The sequence below is a fragment of the Anas platyrhynchos genome, chromosome 4, assembly GCF_047663525.1.
Source record: "Anas platyrhynchos isolate ZD024472 breed Pekin duck chromosome 4, IASCAAS_PekinDuck_T2T, whole genome shotgun sequence".
Taxonomy (NCBI): Eukaryota; Metazoa; Chordata; class Aves; order Anseriformes; family Anatidae; genus Anas; species Anas platyrhynchos.
Window position 1 is genome coordinate 52471767 of NC_092590.1, and position 12406 is coordinate 52484172.

Below are 12406 nucleotides of genomic sequence, written 5' to 3' on the forward strand. Positions count from 1 at the left end.
TCAGCATTTTGCAATTAGCTCCTGTTACTCCACTCACCAGTGCTACAATTCACTGATGCGAAAACACAGTTGTGAAAGTTGGCTTCTGAAAGCTCTTACCCCAGGTGATAGGATCTCATTCTGCATCATTACCTTACGTCTTTTTAGTTGGGTGCACATCCTGAGACATTTCAAAGCTCAGGAAGATAAAAAAATATATTGAAGTGTCTCAGATAACACACCCAAAATGTAGGATTTATTATTTTTGTTGTTATTTTGGATTAAACACAGGTGCGCCACAGTTAAAAGGTGGCGTGGAATAAAGATGTCTTGGTTGCTCTCTCAGCACATTGCACTGCTATAAGAGCAGCTAAAACATCACTCAGCCCCTCAAAAATGGCAACATAAAAGTCCATAAAAGCGAGTAGAACCAGAAGATCTCAGTTCTATTCCTAGCAATGGTATTGACCTCTGAGAGCCTGGCCAAGTGACTTAATCCCTCCACATCCCCACTTCCCACAGCTATGAAGGGGAAATACTAACCCTTCTGTAGGACACTTCAAGGTTCCTGCCCAAAAGCTTTAGGTTTGCCATGAACACAAAGCACGGGCCTAAAGTCAGAAGGAAAACAATGGGAGATCTTTCTCTCAATTAAAATATTTAAAATATTCAGCTCCTATTGCAGAAAGTTACAACCATATTAAATTATATATATATATATTTATAAATATTATATAACCGTATTAAGTCAGACCCTCTGCATTATTATTGTTTATATGGCATAGGCACTTCTTTTAGTCACTTAGCTTATGACACTTTATTTTCATTAATTTCTAATGCTACTGTGAATGCCCCAAATGAAGATGTTTCAAGATGTCTAACATATTCTGTGATGAGTAGATCTTTATTGGGCTTTACTCTTAATATCTACATCAGCTCTACCTCTAGTTCAGTAACGTTGTTATTGAACTCTCATTTTGAAAATTGGCACATAAATTATGTGTCATCCCACCACTACATGTCATTAGTAAGGCCAGGCATATGTTCAGGGTAAGAAGCAGCTATGAAGGTTGATTTTAAATAGAATAAAAATACGGTTACCATCATATAGATTGTGTGTCCAGATACAATATTTCATAGTCGTTGTAGCCAATCTCACTTTTATAGGTTCTTCTCTTTGTTATCTCTCCCAGGAAGCACCTGAAGTAAAATAAATAAATAAATAGTGCTGTTTAGACTTTTATGGTACAAGACTATGGTTTAAATTATATTTAAAATTTTATTTAAAGTTCTCTTTTAAACCCCACATATGTATATAAGCTCTTCAAACTGCAAAAAGTCCACAAGAGATGTAGAAATTCCCAGGAAGTCAGTGACTGAGATAGCAACCACAAAGACAAAACACATTTGAATGCTGAGTATATATGAGAGAGCAAAGGCATCACCTGTAGCCACAATCTGCAATGGGGAAGAGATAAAATCAATACAAGCTGAGGAACCATTCCTTATGTTTTTCCATTATCCCCTAAACAAGCATTGCTTTTCTGTTCTGTTGCCAAGGATGTCTTCTAGTTTAACTCTGAAGATTGAATCCCCATGCATGTCTATATCTAAAAGTCTGAGATTGTTATTTGGGCCCTTGGGTCTTAAAATATTTTACTTACAGCCGACAGCCAGGCAAATTTCATCCTTGTTTCGTTCAAACATATATTCTGGCTCACTGTTTTTTCCCCTTGCTTACAGAGCTCAGCTGGCCTCAGCTCTGGAGCTGGCTGGACATTTTTGCTGATTAGCTGCCAAATATTGACAATTATGTGCCAATTTCATTTTTCATATGAAAGAGTATTTTAAGAATAAACTTCTCGTTCATGTTGTTATTACATGCACAGGGAGGAGTGAAGGAAATGGCAAAACATTGTCTCTCACTTTAGTGTATTCAAAATCTCTTTTGGACCTGCAGCAGATTGCGGGAGCTGCTCTTTGCCGTCTTCTTGTTGTAGGATCAAGAGGGTGTGAGATATCGCTGAATCAAAGAGCTTTGGGCCTGAAGCCAATTCCTTCGGGACCCACAGCTCTTGCCAAACTTCTGCCTGTGACCAGGACACTGGCAGAGCTGGACACACTCTGTTTGGGCCTGGAAGTCCCCCTTGATGGCAACCATTGATCCACTTCTCTGCAAGCTCACGGACCTTATCATCTTTCCCCTGCTGAGGACCTGCCTGAGTCATTCTTCTCTCTAAGGAAAAAAACAAGCGTTTTGGTTTACAACTTTGTGTTTCAGGGATGCAGAGGACCCCTGCTGCCCCTGTCCCAGTGAGGGAGCTCCCACCAGATGAGCAGCCAGCATGAACAGACGGCTGCTGAGCTGGCCCTATGTGCACTTGCAAACAAGCAGCAGACACAGATTATGAACTCCCTAAAGTGTTCCTCTACCTTCAGGCTCACTTATTTCACACAAGCACAAGTCAACATAGAATAACCAGAGCATGGAGACACAGCAGAGGTTTAGATCCATCTCCCTCTACCCCAACACGCTAGCCAGAGCAAGATGCACACTCACATTTCATTGTGTGACAGGGACCATGCAGCTCTTCCCCAGCCACATCAGGACTCCCGGTGCACTGAGGGTGCTCCCAGTCTTTATGAGCCTCACTGAATTATTTCTGCTACTCTTGGGACCTCCAGAGTGCTTTAAGCTGTGCAATGGTAGAGCAGAGACTTGCATTATTCTCCTGCATTTAATTTTTATGTGAAATTTTGGTCTGGAGACAATCGTATCATTGGAGGCAGCTCAAGATTTCACATAAAAATTAAATTAGAATATTATTAGAGTACTATACAAACTAGGCACACTTGCTCAGTGGTGTTTTTCCACTTTCCTTGAAACAAAAGAAGAAAACACCACACTCTCACATCAGATGCAGAAGAAAGTCACTACTTTTAGCAGTGCAAAGCAAAAGGTTGTTTCCAACAGCAGCAGGGTATTTCATTTCCTTGTGTGGCTCAGAAAGGTTGTTTCCCTGACTGCCTAACCAGTTATGCTGAGCACAACAGTATTTGTGATGTTCCTCAGAAAGCGCACCAGTGTTGCTCTCCACCTTGTCAATACAAAATCCCTTCTGTGACAGTGCTTCCATGGGGCTGACAGGTTCATCTTTAATCACTAAGCCAGAGCTAATGAGGAAGCAGCCTGGAGCGAAGCTGAAAGGTTGATGTGTGATTTGTCTACTGACTGGACTCTGATCGCTTACAAGTAGGCTGGATTTTACTCTAATTTAAGTCTGTTCACCTGTCTTTGAGCAGGGAAGTTAAACCTTTTCTCATCCAGTGCCAGTCTTGGAATAGCACAGATGTCCAAAAAAATAAACTGGGAAGGTGGTTTCTGACTCATTAGAAACTTGCATTCTTTGGTAAATCAAATTCGAGGAAATCTCATTGTGTTGCCATATGTTTATTTCTCCGAAGTCATTACTAAGTGCATTTGTTTGGGAGGAAGTTCCCTTTCAGAAGACACACAAGGGAGTCAGTCCTTGAGGGAGAGCTATAAACAAGTCAAAGGTTTTCAATTATTTTCTGCAAACAAAAAATACACCAGACAGGAACATATTTCCCTAAGGAAAGGTATAGGCTTATAAACCTAAAGAGAAAATGCAAATACATGGGGAAATAAACTGAAAGATTCCCATTACAGCCTGACTGAAAATTCAGTGAGCTCAATGAAAATATACTCATCAAATTGAATAGGCTTTGATATAAGCTTGTATGTTTTTTTCTAGATATGGATGTAAACCTGTATAATTGAACATTTTTTTTCCATCATTTCAGGACAGGACTTATGGCTGAACTTGAGGAGATACAGCCTGAGGAAAGATGGGTGTATTCTCATTTTCAGTGAGAAACTTCAGGAGGGATTTGAGCACAGAAAATTACATCAATGTGAATGCCAGGTCAAAATGCAATGTGAACAGAAACAGTTATAATTGTCTGCAGGACTATCCTTCAAAAAAACTTCAGAATAATAAGTTAACATTCAGAGAATGAAATGTCTGATGATGACAGAGACTTTGAGATGACAGGCATCCTGATGAATAGTGGGAGGATAAAGAACAGAGGGACATTTAAAAAGCTAGTGCCAGGTTGTACAGGGAGGATTATTTCCCCATAAAGATGTGATAAAAATACTAATATGCTGTTATATTTATGTTTCCTAATCTCCTAATCAAGAAAACACTGAGTACTTGATAATCAAGTATATCAAAGCATAAATATAGCTGTCTTCAACTGCATGCATAGGTGCTGCACAGACAGCAAATACAGAGATAGTCACACAGAGCAGCTTTACTGAGTAGCTCCAAAATACTGCACAAAAATGAGCTCAGGACACAGAAGAGATGACACAAAAAGAGATGTGGCAAAACTCACCACAGCGTGTTTGCTTTCAGCATGGTCGTCATACTGATGAGGGTTGTCTTGAGCTGCATGAAATGAGAGCTAAAAAATTATACTAGCAAAAGAGAACTGAGGAAAGCAATAGCTTTAAAGCTGTGGAAGCTGAATAAAGAACTTTGTGCTCACCTTGAAGGAGTCAGGATGGAAACACAGTACATGTGCACCACTGATCTCAGTCCCACTGAAGTTAACCACAGTTCTGATAATCACCGTGATTAGCACGTCCAAAACACACTCTCATATGTCATGTTTGAAATTCTCTCCATTTTCCATCTCCAGGAATCCTTAACCTTTTCTGGCTTATTACAATAGACAATGCTCACATCCAGAAAATCATGAGCCACAGTCCTGCTGAGGGCCTGGGGTTTGGGTGCTCTCAGTCCCTCTGTCCTGGTGAGGCACCCAGGCAGGGCTGGGGTGGCCTTGCTGGCCCTGAAGGGACTCCTGCACACTCTGGGGCTGATTTCAGTTAGGTGGTCTTTGAACTGCAACAAGCCAGCAAGTGGCTTGAAGCACAGCCTGTGCTCTTCCAGAGGATCTGGCTAGTGTTTTAGGAGAATGAGGTTTGTCAGGAGAACCTCCAAAAGGTGATTTCATGGGAGAAAATAGGACATGTACAAGGAAAGCATTTGGCTTCAGCTGACAGAAAGGATAAAGTTCCTGGATAAAAGCTTCTAGAGGCTCCAAAAATAATTATAAAGCAGAGCCAGCTCAAACCTCAAAATCAGATACAGGATAAGAAGGCTGCTGAGGCTTCAAAACAGGTTAAAACGGCACAATTTGTACAGCTTGGCTCATGTTAGCAAGTTTAAATTGTGGGTGGAGATGTCTGATCACCAGAGGAAACCTCATTTTGGTTTTGTTTTGATTGACATATTCACAAATTTGGAAATACCAGTCTTACACAATTAACAAGGATTACTACAGCCAACAAAACCTGGTGGTCTCTGTAACGTGCTCTGGATCTTTCAGCCAAATCAGAGATATTTCAGAAGGAAACTTTCTCTTTTTTCCTCAAATGGAGCAGCTGCATGCAGCCATATCTGCCACTAAATTTGCATTAAGCATACTCTTTGCTTAAAGGGAAATGTCTTAGTCCAAGGAAGGAAGGAAGGAAGGAAAGAAGGAAGAAAGGAAATAAGGAAGGAAGACTAAAACAAATGTTACAAAAATGTATAGCAAAGTACTGAGTGTGAAAGGACACTTGTTTTTAAAAACGGATCTGACGTTTGTTGCCTTTTCTGCTAGGCACCATTTAGCTAAACATTTGGAGGTCGCCCATGCAAAAAAAAAAAAAAGGGTTCTGCTTACATCATTAGTCACCTCCATCTGCCAGCACACAAATCCCACTCATCTGTCTGTTGAGCCAGCAGAAATGTGGCAGGGCTAACAGTTTTGTTCTTGAAAGAACCCTGATGGTGTTTCCCCATTCAGGCTCTGTTTTGTTGGAGTTCAAATGGATTTGCTGGGAAATATCTGGGAGAGGAAGTATCCATTTCATGCCTGCAGATTAGAATTCAAAGACCAGATTTGATAGGCAGAGTTACAATGGGCAGACAAAGGTAACGATAAAAATACTAATCACTTAGATCAGTAATGACTTCATTCACATACCTCTCTGACCAGCCACACACCCTGTCCCTTGGCCTGTTGGGAACAGGAGACTTGCATGTATCTATAGTGGTAGTTTATAGTGGTATAATTTGCATGTGGTATAGTTCTTTATTGGAAGTTTTAATTAGATAGTTTGACGCATTGTGATAATACCAAATTGACTCTGTTGTAGAAGGTCCACAGTTTTCTAATTCAAAACTCACACATGATGCCCTTTGTTTACACTGGTAGTTTTGTTAAGGTAAATTATGCAACACATAGGAGTATTTGCCTGTCTTAATGTTACAGGATTTGATCTAAGATCATTACTTTTCATGACATCACATTAATCTGTAATTGTGTAATAAGCAGCAACTTTTTATCAATGAATTTTCTCAGAACTAGTTGAAGTAACCTAAGGCTTAAAACCCAGATGAATAGATGTAGTAAACCATAATTAGCATGACAGTACTTTAAGCCCAAAAGGAGGATTCAAACTGTGAGATTCAAAGTACTGGTGTTGCATATGAGGACGTATTACAAAACTGATAAAAAACAGATCTGCTTATGTCTAATAACAACCAAACAGATGAGTGATATGATGCTGTTCTCATTCACCTTGGTGCAAGCATGAAATAAGTGCTGTGATTCCAGATTTCTAACAGAGTTAGGAGGCAGAAAAATGCTGATATTTTTTTAATTGTCTTTCTGATTTACTGGAAGTAAAGAACTCTTTTACTTTCTTAGGTGAAAGGAAACAAATGTGTCAATATTTTTTTTCTTCTCAAAGGCAAAATCTCCAAAATACAATTGTGAGACATGAATTATGGTACATCACAATTTCTCTCCATTCTGCTATTAGATTCTAGCCCAGTGACTTAAAATGTTTGCAAAGCAAATAGGATTTTGCTGGTTTTCTGCCAGTCATATAAAATAACCTCTAGAATATTTGTATACATTATGACAGATCTTTTTTTAGTCTTTTATTTTCAGTAGATTCCTAAAAAGACCATTAGTTATGATGACTAATTAATTTGTACTTTCATTCTAGCGGGAACCATACTGTGCACAGGATTTATTTGGCTTAAAACAGGCTTTAGGAAACTGCTTTCCTTCTTTCCCAATGTTACTTAGTAAGAAATATCTTACAGAAGAAACCCCATCACAGATAACCAAGTTAGAACAAGGAGAATCAACCTTTTCAATGAGAAATCCTGCAGGATGCAATCCTGCCACACAGTCAGGTATGTCCTGGACCTGTAACTGCTTCTTAATTCTGCACCACAAGAAAAAAAAATACCCAAATAAAACAAAACAAAAATCCTCTAGAGAAGCTGTGCTTTTCCCATGATTTATTCTGCTATTGTTCAAGGCTTCTTCCAGCTGGGAGGTAGCTGGCTGTAAAGTTTTGAACTCAGTAGGAGTGAGACATGATACACTTTCTAAGACAAGCACCATCAATCATTTCAATCAAGCAGATATTTTTAGATCATTAAGGGCTCCACAAGGTACATTTTCTGAGTTTCAATATTGCACCATATCTGGTAAAGGGACGTGCATCTTTGCTGCTATACCAGGCAATTTAAATATTTTCAACTTGAAGATATCAAATGCAGCATTTATCAGCTGTAAAGGTCTGGTAAAAATGACAGAAGATGAAAGCAGGCAAAGTATATATCAAGATAACATTGGTGATTAATCAAAATTGCCCAAAAGTCCAAGACCAGCAGCACAGAAAACATCCACCAAATCAGAAGCTGGCATCCAACTCCAATGTAATTCTAAACTATGAATAGTGGTTTTAAAGGGACAGTTTAAAATATTACAGTAAAATGGATTTCATGTTTAGGCCTTAAAATGTTTGATGTCTCTCTCACTTAAATTTGAAATCCTCATGCTTGAAAATGACCGGTAATTAATTTTGCTGTATCTCTGTTTGTTTGACAAATGCTGTGCTCTGTGGAATTATAAGTGGCCGTTTCTGTTCCAAGAAGTTTACAGTGTAAGAAGGCAGCACAGAAAACATTGTATACAAACAGAAGTGCTGGAGCTAGGCCTCTTCATTGCTGTTCTAGGTCATTCTCATTTTTTCAGCCTGGTTTCCGGAGGAATCCTCTTCTATTTGCTTATGTGTCTATTTATAATAGCTGACCCTTTCACCTCACCTCATCCCAACTGCTTTGACCAGTTAGTCAATACCAGAATGAAGTTGCTGATAGCCAGTGAAAGGAGGCAACCACCCAGAGGACAGAGTCCCTCTCTGACCTCGTGCAGACAGAAGAATGCCCCAAGGACAACCCTCAGCATAACCCAGATCACCTCACCACCAGAAATGCAAGAGCTAACACTAGGACAGGGAGCAGAAATGCTGCATTTGTCTAGCAGATTCGTTTGTCTTTTTTTTTTTTTTTTTTTCTAAGACAGTCTACCATGGCAAGTATTTCTCAGGCAAAATCAAGATGCTCTAAAGTGCCAGATTCTCTAAACGACAGAAGTCAGAAGCTGTCTTCATATTTCCTTTGTGTTGTCACTCATGCAATTCTACACCACACTGATGGGCAAAATTAACTTGATAAAAAGATGGTATCACCTAAAATAACACCACACGTGGCTCAGCAGCTCTTGTATACTTTGTAAAACAAATGCTGGTAATTCAGCAGCTCTGCAGCAAACACCCTCTGCTCAGAGTGGGCATTCAGCAAGGTCAGAAGGAGGAATTGGTGAATAGAGCTTAGGAATTGATGTGGTGCAAAGGCTGACAAGTTGACTCAGCTTCTCAATAATTATTTATACAGGAACATCTTGCTTTTTGTTTGGCTGAGTGTCCAGATTAAAAGATAACATGACATTTCTGGGTAAGATTCTTGATGCTTTTCCTCTTATTTCAGAGAATAATACAGTAAGAGTTCATGCAATCTGAGTTTCCCAAACTGACTCCCAAATCCGCAATTTAGTTAAAAATGGAATTTCCCTTTCTCAGTCACACACACACACAAAAAAAAAAAAAAAATAATAATAATAATTTGCATCCTAACTGGTGCTATTTAGCTGCATGTGTTTTTCCTAAGCACTAACATCAGAGACCAGGAGCTTTGAACACTTTGGCATATCTGTTGAAGTGAGGACATTCTGCTTTGTCATGCTGAGTGAAGGAAGCCTGTTCCCCCATGCCCAGGAGCTATCCTTCACATTGGGAGGGCTGTTCTTGGAATAAATTTGCACCAAAATTAGCATAGCAAGCAGCAGATGTTTGTGGGAAGAAATTAAACAGTTGTCAAAAACAGCATCCCAAGAATGATAGGAAAACAAATGAAGGAATATGAGATGCGAACATCACATATCAGCTTTCTAATAACCTAACACCTCCTCTTAGCCATTGTGGAAAGCCATGAGTGTTATCTTCTGTTACTGCCTCTTTTGATTTGTAATGCACCAGCTTTCCTAATGCATGGATTTCAAATTGGTCATCCAGCATAAAGGTTCTTTCGCAATGTACTGGAAAAAAAAAAAATCAAACAAAAAAGCTTTCTTCTTGTATTTTTTTAAAGTATGCTCTGCCTTTTTCATCAGCTTTGCCCTTCAGATAGCACATCAAATGAGCTTCTAAGTCAAGAGAGGCCAAGTAAGAAGTGTGACTAGAGCCGTTCCCAGAGAAAGGAGCCCTGGCCCAGATGTACATCACACCCTCTCGCCAAAACCCTCCCCACAGCAGAGGAATTCGCTGTTGCTTCATACTGGTGCACTTCCCAGCTTGTTGCTCCAAAGGAGAGAAGCTCTGCAATGCCACTTCAACTCTTGTAAAATAAAGTAATAGCTACATTAAAATTTTCAGGGAAAAGGCAAACAAATTTGTTGCAGCCTTTGGAAGGGAGTCCAAAGCAAGGGGTGCTATTATGTTTCACATTGCCAACATAGACTAGCACAGACAGTTTTGGAAATATTTAAAGAATAACAGAAATCTGAGATTATTTTCCTCAGCTCAAGCTCTTTCCTTAATAAGGTGCCATATCCCTTCCCTTACTTCTCACTTCTGCAGATTTTTCTCATGAAAATCTTTGGTTTAGGCTGACTGGAATAAAACGCTCGGCCTGCTCCTGCACAAGGTGTGACACTGCTGGGTTTCCAGTAGCAGCTGTGCACGAGTCTGCCTCACTAAGACCCTTACAGAAGAGTTGGGCAAGGCCAGAAGACAGCAGTGACTGCCATTGAGCATGATGCATGTTGATATGGCTGTGGAACCCACGGTGTAAATGAAGCAGAGACTGAAGGAAGTTTTACAGCCAGTGGTTTGGCAATTGTAACAGAGAAACAATGAACAAACCCACAGGGGGAAAGTCTGTGGTGGTCCTCAATCTGTTTATAATATAGAATTCTTGTTGGGTCTTATTTACAGTACGAGGCTTTGTGTGCACCAGAGAGGTTTTGTTGGCTTGCATAATTATGCTGGCAAAAGTTTCCAGCATAGACGCCGATTTATCACAGTCCTAGCATTCAGATGAGCATGGCATCCCACCAAAAAGTGTGAGGAGGCATAAGAGTGTTCATAGCCACATCTGTATAAGCTGCTTCGTCCACATGCCATAGAGACAATACAGTGCAAAGTGGTCTGAAAGCCTTATTTCACTCGCAGTCAAGGAGAACCAAGGATGTGGGTACAGGAAGACAAATGGGATGGAAGAGTGTCATGTGCATGTGGGACACGTGTTGGAGTACTTGTCTACAACATTTGCACCGCCTCTGTCTTGAGATGATACAGGTGTTGATGAGTAGGTAAATGAGTATCTTTATTCAGATAAAGAAAAAAAAATATGTTAATGTAAACCCAGTATTCCTGACCAGCCTTTTTTCAGTAGCTTCTGATAGTGATCCAAGGGCTGTAACAGACAGTTAAAAAAGGACCTGGAAAAAGATAAAAACTCTCATCCCTCATCTTCTGAACTTACATTTTTTTCCTTGCAAATGCTTATTATCATGTTAAAGTCTCTCTTTCTCTGTAATCACTTTGAACCTCACAGCTACAGAGTTAGGATCCACTGAAATGGGAGACAGTGGACTGGATGCCATGTGAATTTAATTTAAGACAATTAGCAGTCCCCTTTATCATTAATCTCTTTGCATACCCCTGTTCCTCATTTCAGGTGAACTTGCACAGTACAATTTATAAACATTTTCAAAAACAACTTCAACTTAAAATTAAAAAAAATATATGTCATGGTTACCACCATTTCAGCTATGACAAAAAAAATGAGTCTTTAAGATGATGCCTGGTTCTCATGGGCAGGTCCTGAAACTGTGGAAGGTTTCTTTGGACTGTGACATCTTTCAGAGAAGTGGACCCAGCTGCTTGATTCCTGCTGCATCCAATTCCCATCACTTTGCTACAGAGTTTTTCTAGAAATAGGTGTACAGTCGTGAAGATTTGCTTAGATGATTTTAGAAACAGTTTCCTTCTCTCAGATTCCATTTGCTACTATATTAGATCTATTTAAGTATGTTCACTTAACTTCCCCTCATAACTGCTTGGCCATGATTACAAATGAAAAAAACAATGTTCATATAGAGGTTGTTGCTTTACCCAAGACCAAAGGACTATAAAAAGCTGAATATTAAGCAGTATCTGACTACATCTAAGTTGACAGTATCTTCTCCTGGTATAGCCCCAAAGGCTAGCCTACAAATGCCAAATAAGTTAAAAAGAAAAGAACCAGATTCATAGCTTTCACTCTTTGCCTGGGGTATCTAGGTGATTCCACAACCCAAAATAAAAAAAAAAATATATATATATATATATAGTAATTATGTAAAGCTACAAACAAACACTTTGCAATGGCCCCCTGATATGTGCACCTGCACATTGCACCAAAAACGGATCTGATTCTAGGTTGCTATTTTCCTAAAACACAATCTTTCACCAGCTGGTAAATCTGAGAAATGGAGCAGTCTAGATTGGAGACCTGGGAGAGAACATTTCATGAGACAACGTTATTTCTAAAATCAAGGACATTTTCATAAACATTTACAGACAGTTTTGAAAAGGGTTTGGGCAGACAGCCTGTCCAGTGAGTATGCCATGAGGACAGTGTCAGGGATAGGTTGGAGGTTGCAGTCATGCTCCTCACACTGCTTCTCCTAATAAGCCTGGAAAGAAAGAGACTGAAGTACTGTTTTCCTTCTGTAGTCTTCCTTTGGGTATTGCTCAGTGTCAATACCTAATATATCCCCTTTAGCAACATACAACACTAAGTGAAATTCAGATGGAGATCCAAGCAGAGATTTGTATCTTCACCCCTCCTGGCCCATCTCTCAGCACTGACCGCTCGTGCTTTCTCCAAGAACAGAGGCCACAAGATGTGCCAAGCTTTGCTCTCAGTTGCAATTGATGCCA

At 39.7% G+C, this 12406-nt stretch overlaps 1 long non-coding RNA gene across 5 annotated transcripts in view; it reads right to left on the reverse strand.

Annotated features, from left to right (window-relative positions):
- LOC110351679 (uncharacterized) overlaps window positions 1-12406 on the reverse strand; it is a 79736-nt gene that overhangs the window by 31909 nt on the left and 35421 nt on the right. For all 5 annotated transcript variants that reach the window (XR_005265636.2, XR_005265637.2, XR_011809193.1 and 2 more), the window contains one exon: window positions 1081-1179. This is a non-coding gene — a long non-coding RNA (uncharacterized lncRNA). The remainder of the gene's footprint in view (window positions 1-1080; window positions 1180-12406) is intronic.